The sequence below is a fragment of the Vicia villosa genome, unplaced genomic scaffold, assembly GCF_029867415.1.
Source record: "Vicia villosa cultivar HV-30 ecotype Madison, WI unplaced genomic scaffold, Vvil1.0 ctg.000024F_1_1, whole genome shotgun sequence".
Classification (NCBI taxonomy): Eukaryota; Viridiplantae; Streptophyta; class Magnoliopsida; order Fabales; family Fabaceae; genus Vicia; species Vicia villosa.
The window spans coordinates 172,064-180,103 of NW_026704956.1; positions in this window are offsets into that span (position 1 = coordinate 172,064).

Below are 8,040 nucleotides of genomic sequence, written 5' to 3' on the forward strand. Positions count from 1 at the left end.
TAACATATTTTCGTTGAGAAATCACCAAACCATCTTAAGATTGAACTACCTCAATATCCAAAAAAATAGTAGAGTTTACTAAGGTCTTTTGTCTGAAATTGATTCAAGAAATATTTCAACTAAGCTTAGGCTTAGTAGTGATAAAACACATAAAGATCAACTTCACTACGGACCATACCAAACTATTGTATTACACTGCTGAATCTGACAAGTCAAGCTCTCGGAGATTGCTTAAGACCATAAAGAGACATGTGTAGCCTACAAACCATAGTCGATGACTCCTCTTGAGCGAAAAATCCAGATGGTTTCTCCATATATACTTCCACTTTAAGATCATCGTGTAAAAATGCATTTTTGATGTCAAGTTGATGAATAGGCCATTGTCAAATGGCTGCAATGGCGAGAAGAAGTCTAACTGATGACATCTTGGCTCTAGGCGAAAAAGTATCACTATAATCCAACCCAAAAATCTGAGTGTAACCTTTGGCAAGCAAACAAGCTTTAAATGGATCAATCTTACCATTTAGGACAGCCTTCACTTTATAAAGCTAGAGAGAACCTATCAAAGATTTCCCAGGAGAAAGAGGAACTAGCTCTCAAGTACCATTGCTTCGAAGAGTACACATCTCATCAATCATTGCTTGCCTCCACTTAGGATGAGATAACACTTCACCTGAAGTTTTAGGAAAAGAAACAAAAGACAAAGAAGAAAGCAAATATAATACAAATGGGAAAGACGATGATAACATAAATCAATAATATGGAGAAGGTTTTTGTGTTTGACATATACATTTTCGAAGGATAATCGAAAGATTGGATTCGAGTTGCAAGATCAAATATGATGATGGCGGAAGCGTTGGAAGATAGTCTACAACGACCTCAGAGACAGGTACAATAAACGTTGGGTTACAACAGTGATATGTTTGAAGTGGTCGAGAAGTGGGGGGGGTCAACTGTAGAAATATCTAGTGGGTCAAAATCTATAGGCTGATGGGGAACAATGGTAGACAGGACATTAGTAACTTTTGGACAAGGCGTGAGAGTATTTTCTTGAAGGGGTTCCGGTGTTAGGTGGTTGGACTCAAAATATGGAACAAACTCGAAGATAGTAACATCAGTCAATACGATGTATCGTTGTAGAGTAGGTGAATATCAACGACAACCTTTTTGGGATCGATGATAACCAAGAAATACTCAATGTAGTGATTGAGCTGATAATTTATTAAGTTCAGGAGAGAGATTATAAACAAAACATGTAAACCCGAAGACACGTGGAGGAATTGGGTGAAGGGGGAAGGGGAAAAATAATTTAGTGAGGTATATTTTCATCGTGGACAGATGACGACATGTGTTTATATGGTAACATGTTGTTAGCATAACATCCCCTAGAACTGGAGTGGAACATTACCATGGAGAAGTAGGATCTGAGTTGTTTCTACGAGATGCCTATTTTTGCATTCGAATACCGTATTTTGTTAAGGTGTACGGGGGAAAGATGTTTGGTGGAGTATACCATTGTTGGACATAAAAGTTTGAAATTATTGGGATAAGTATTCAGGAGCATTATCACTCCTTAAGGTACAAATAGACACACTAAACTAAATTTTTATTTCTTTATAAAACCGGTCAAAAATTAAAAATAATTCAGATATACTTTTCGTTAAAAGTAATCATGTCGAGCGTGATAAATCATCAATAAAGGCGAAAAAATACCTAGATTCAAGAGTAAAGATAATACGTGATTGACCCCAAACATCAGAGTGAACTAAAGCAAAATGGGACAAAGCTCGTTTATTGGATCAATTGGGAAATTGACAACGAGTGTGTTTCCCTAACTAACACGACTTGTAATGTAAATCAGACACCTTCAATAAACTTGGCACTAACTTTTGTAAATTAGACACCTTCATCTAGATCACATTGAGCATTGAAAATGGACAATCCAAGATGTGGCTTAACATTTCTAAGTTCATGGATGCATCTATCAAGTGCTTGATCATAATATCATTTCTCCTTCAACCACTACTATATCCACGACCCCTTCACTAAAAAAGTTGATACCCATATTTGGTTGTGTGTTGATGTCATAGTATTGTAATGGATATATGATACTGTTTCCAACGATCTACTTAAAATCATCATGAAACATGACTCCACCATAATATTTGCATGGAAACAAATTGTTTGATATATTCCATGACAACAAAAAATTTATGTTTCTTTACCAAGAATAAGAGTTTTCACATAGTCATATGGAGCAATTCCTTGATGCGTCAACTGATAAATGTCAAATTGTAGTTATTTTTGTATATAGTTTTACGACACTTATCGATTTTTTCCTCAACTTGTGCGTGAATGCATACGTTTTCGTTATATTTGTACATATTACGTATTATTTGAGTTTTCAATTCATTTTTGTAGCGTTTGACCATTTTTCATTCATTTATAGGTATTGGTGCATATTGGAGCCTCGAGTAATAAAGTGTCGAAAACACTACTTCAAAAATGCAATTTTGAAAGAAAATCATGTCTGAGACCGCTAAGCCCAAGTTGCAGCGTGCTACCACTTTTCATTGGCAAAACCAGAGCAGGGTTCGCAAGCCTGCTAAACCCGCTCAGCTGGCTTATCCCAGAGCCCGCTTAGCATGCTCAGCTGGCTTAGCCCGATCCCTTTTTCAGCTCAAGATATTTTCACTAAAGTGGCAGCGGGCTTAGCCTGGTGAGTTGGCTTAGCGCGCCTGTGTAAATTTTGCCTTTATATTTCTCATTTCAACACATTTTTAGGGTATGGTTTTGGGGATTTTTTTTCTCCCAATTCCATCACAAACATTCTTAGGTTAGATTAGGCTTAGTAAATCAACAATGGATGATGCATCTTGATGATTAGGAGTGCGATGTGCACTTTTGTTGGAGAAATCGACATTTGTGTTTGTTTCTCTTCTCTCTTATCTTTGTATTTTTTATTTGTTGAAGATTGTATGTAGTTTATTTGTCTTGTATGTACATGCACTGATCGTGGCGTCATATAAAATCTCGTTTACAACTCTTTATCGATGCTTATCCTTGTTTTTGCTTTATTGCTAGGATTTGAGCTGTTATATACATATACTTCTCTGATCTTGTTCTTGGATCAATATTTGTTAGGTTCTAAACTCTCGACATAGATTTAAGCTTAATATTCACAGTGAGTGTAAAATCTTAATGCTTTGTGTTGTTAAGTTGTGTGAGACATCAACAAGGAAATAATGCGGTTGTAATCTCAACTCAGTGTTAGACATAAGCTCTGTTGCGAGCGATACGTGATGATATGGATGAGTAATTCAGGTTGAGCACAATTGATCAGTAGGTTTAAGTATTTGACCGGTAGATGAAATTCAATCCTGAGAGTTATTCTCTCAGAAGAATGTATTTATTTTCCTATTTATATGTTTTACTTTTAATTCATTTTAACCCAAGCTAAAAAACGCGGAAAATGTTGAATGGCGTTCTTTCCCTCCACCATTCTCTGTGGACACAAGAAATCCCAGAATACTCCCAAATCTTTTTCTTTCTACGTTACTACTTCAACATCAACCTATTATCAACACCTTAAATCCCTCTACGGTCAACTCTCTAATATCGAAGCTCGTGTTTCCAACGAGCGTTTGGTTCTTCAACTCAGTTTAGGACTATTTGATGCCTATGATATGTTTGTATTTGACAACAGATCAAGTGAACAAGCAACATAGAGTTATTGGTCTGAAGCCGACTCACCCCACTACTGTGCAAGCACTGCACCATGCTAGGATGGTCACCAAGGGTAATATCAAACATTGAAGTTGTTATGCATAACTTATCTATCTTTCCTCCGGATGTTCAATGGTACATGGACACCAGGATTACATCTCATATGTCGGTAATCGAAGGTAATCTTAATATTTATTCAAATATAAGAAACAATATTATTGTTGGAAGTGGTCATAATATTCATGTTATTGATTATGGGCATTGCATCATAACCTGACTCGCATCACTCTATAAATTTAAACAATGTGTTACATGCCCCTAAATTGATTAAAAAAAGTCTTATCTCTATTTGAAAAATTACCACTGATAATGATGTCCCAGTTGAATTCGATCCCTTTGATTTTTCTGTGCAGAGAGAAAGATGCCTTTAATGAGATGCAACACTTTTGATGATCTCTGTCAAATTATCCTAAAATATTATATTATAGCCTTGCCACCATCTAACTATGACACATTATTTAATGAATTATGGCACACTCATTTAGGACACCCTAGAGCTCTCATCTTAAGCTCACTATATCAAAACACTTTTCATATATGGGATAAGTTTTGAGATAATTTTTTTTTCATTCATGTCCACTTGTGAAACAAATAAAACCTCTTTTTTCTTATTCTTTATCTTATACTACCTTTTGATATTATAGATTGTGATTCGTGGACATCATTTATCCTTAGTTTAGGGGGACATTGTTATTGTGTGTTATTTTCTAATGATTTCATGAATTATTTGTGGACTTTTCTAATACAAAATAAATCTCAAGTTCATTATACTTTCATTCAATTTTGAGCTCACATTAAAATTTATAATGCAATTTGAACGTGAAATTAATTGTTTTTAACGTGTAAGTTTAAATAATATGATAACGCCTTTTTTCATAAATTTTGTGAACTTAATGGAATGTTCTTCATATTTGCTTGTCACTGCACTTTTTCACAAAATGGAAAAGCCTAAAGAAAAATTCATATTATCAATAACATCATCCACACTCTTCTTGTCCATGCCTATGTTCCACCATCCTTTTAACACCACACCCTACATATGGCCATTTATTACATACCATCCTTTCAAATAAAAAGTTTTTTCCTTCATTTACCATTGCACTGCTCTATTAAAAAGATCATTCCTATCCCTATCTTCGAGTCTTTGGGTGTATTTTCTATCCTATAATTATTTCTACCTCTTGAAATAAGTTATAAGTTTGATCAACACCGTATATATTCTTTGGTTATCGGCCCGGTCATATGGGATACAAGTGCTACGAATTATCAAGTAAAAAAATACTTATTCTTATGTCATCCCTCCACTAAATAATTCAACTCTTAATAACCTTCAACCTAACACCTAATAAACTCCAACCATAATCGACATATTCTCACACAACACACCCTATGCACTCCTTACAACCAACTCACAACACCAAACTCATCATCCATACACTTTTTCTCCCTCAAACCAATCTCAAAACAAAACTTCCAAAACTACCTTATCCCCAACACCTTTGTCTTCACCAACATTCTCATCACACTCTCCTTAAGTGACTACCCGAATATAACATGGCATAGTCAGGGTCGGCCCTGAGTATGTGCAAGATGTGCTATAGCACAGGGCTCCAAATTTTAGGAGGTCCCAAATTTTTAAAAGGTCCAATTTTTTTCATAAATATTAATCGAAATAATAAAATATTATAATAAAAGTCTAATAAATCAAAAAAATGCTATAATAAAAACTCAATACATATAAAATTGAGATAGATCAAAACTCAAAACAATTAATATTAAATATATTATTAATTAATTTATAAATATAATTTGTATGTGTCTTTTTTAATTATTATAATTGTATTTATATTTTAAATTTGAGCCCCTTTTAAAAATTAGAACATGGCCTCTGCGTTGACTGGATCGGCTCTGGGCATAGTCAAAACCAGAGTTATTAATTTCGAATAGCAAAGCGGAGCAGTCGACCTAAAAAATGGGAATATCGGAATAGCAAATAGCGGGAAAATTATAGAAATAATTATATTTAAAATTATATATATATATATATATATATATATATATATATATATATATATATATATATATATATATATATATATATATATATATATATATATATATATATATATTTATATGTGGGAAAAATTATCTTGCTTACACAAAAAAATTGGGAAAAACTATATATATATATATATATATATATATATATATATATATATATATATATATATATATATATATATATATATATATATATATATATATATATATATATATATATATATATATATATATATATATATATATATATATATATATATATATATATATATATGAATAAGTAATATTTATAAATAAAAATATGAAAATTTATGCATATAAAAAAATATTATTAATTTTATTATTGATACTATTTATTCTTTTAAAAAATCATATTATTATTATCTATGGTATACAACTGTTAATATTATGATATTTCTTGGGCAAAGTCTCTTTTGACTTTTCAACACTCTTTTTAACGAGTAAAGATTCTCTCCATTTCTCAAAAGAAATGGAGATATCCATTACTATAGTTTTAATATATAAATGTGTAATTAATGTCACAACTTTTAGAATTGTGTGCAAATATATCATTTATTTACACTAAAAGTATAGTAATGAACACCTCCATTTCTTTTGAAAAATGAAGAGAATCCTTACTCTTTTTAACCGGTGTACAAGCCATTTATTGATTAAATATAATATGCATTTTTTTTCTCTTTCTATTCTTCACCGTTTCATTTTCTTCTCTTTTTATTTTTCATCTTCTTCTCCATCGGCTCTCATCTCCTTCTCTTTGGATTCTTCATCTTCTTTTCTACGGCTCCGTTTAAAACTCAAATCGCACTTAGAAAACTCAAAAAATAAAAAACGAATTAAAATCTATTTGGGCCGGGAGCCGTCGAAGATGGTCGGGTGAGGAGCGCCGGTTGAGTTTTGAAGATGATAATGTGAGGCCGTTAGGGCAAAAGAAATCACCCACACCACTCCACGCGGGTAGCGGCGTGCGACCCGCAACCCACGAAAGCATCCGCAATTTGAATCTAGGAAGCGCACCCTCTTCTCGCGAGGTGGGTGGCCGCCCTGGCCATACCGCTCAGGATAGCGGCGAAAGCGGACACGATTGATAACTCTAGTCAAAATGCACAAATTCTTTAATCTTCACACCTCATCTCATAATTCCATATCTCCCTTTACCTACAAATCCTATTTATGCATTAAATCATGGAAATATTGAAAATAAGATGTGGGAGTTACTCGTATGATGATAATGTTATTCGAAATTTGGGGATTTTAAGACATACAAATTATTCGAATGGATCTTTTGAGTAGTACAAATTTCATCATTAGTTTAGTTGTTTTGTTATGAATGAAGTCGAACATTTCATTGACAACCATAATACATAAACAAGAAAATCCATATACACAAATATTTCACACCAATACTATTAAAGGAGTAGTTCTACTAGCTCAAGTTAAACTCTTAGAGCTTGTTGCAGCCTTTCCTCATACTAGCAAACCTCGGTAACTAAATGTCAAGGACAGCTAGATTATTTTAAAAGGTATATCATGTTTGTAATGATTACTCAAATATCATACATAAAATCTTATTGAGATTTAAGAGAATCATGAGCAATATTCTAACATGGTAACATATGAGCCACGTAACAAGCTTGTGATATCGTCGTAAAACTCTGATACTTAGCACACAGTAACACCATAGCCAGTTTCATTGCTGACTCTTCCATCTTTGTCTTTGCACACCTTTCTTTTTTATGCCATTTTTTATTAAAACTCGACTCTAAAATATACTTGCTCTAGCACCAATTGGTTGAACATGTTATTAAAACTCACAAGCTTAGCTATTTTCTCAATTTTGATCAAATTGTGTACATGTTACCATCAATAGACTTGATGTTTGCTTGCATGTGAACAAAGAAGCAACATGTTATCTCCAGTATAGGAGTTGAGTACAAAAATATTGCTCTTGCTATCTTAGAAATTCAATGGATTCAATCTCTCCTCATTGAGTTAAAGATCAATTTTGTCACTCCTATACTTTGTGACAACATGAGCACCATCACTCTTGCCCACAATTTGACTAAGTAACCTTTGCTAGCACAGGTCATTACAAAGTCAATGAATAAACCAATCACAATTGTGATGATTACAATTATCATAACAGAAAATCTAATCAAAATTCCAAGACAATCA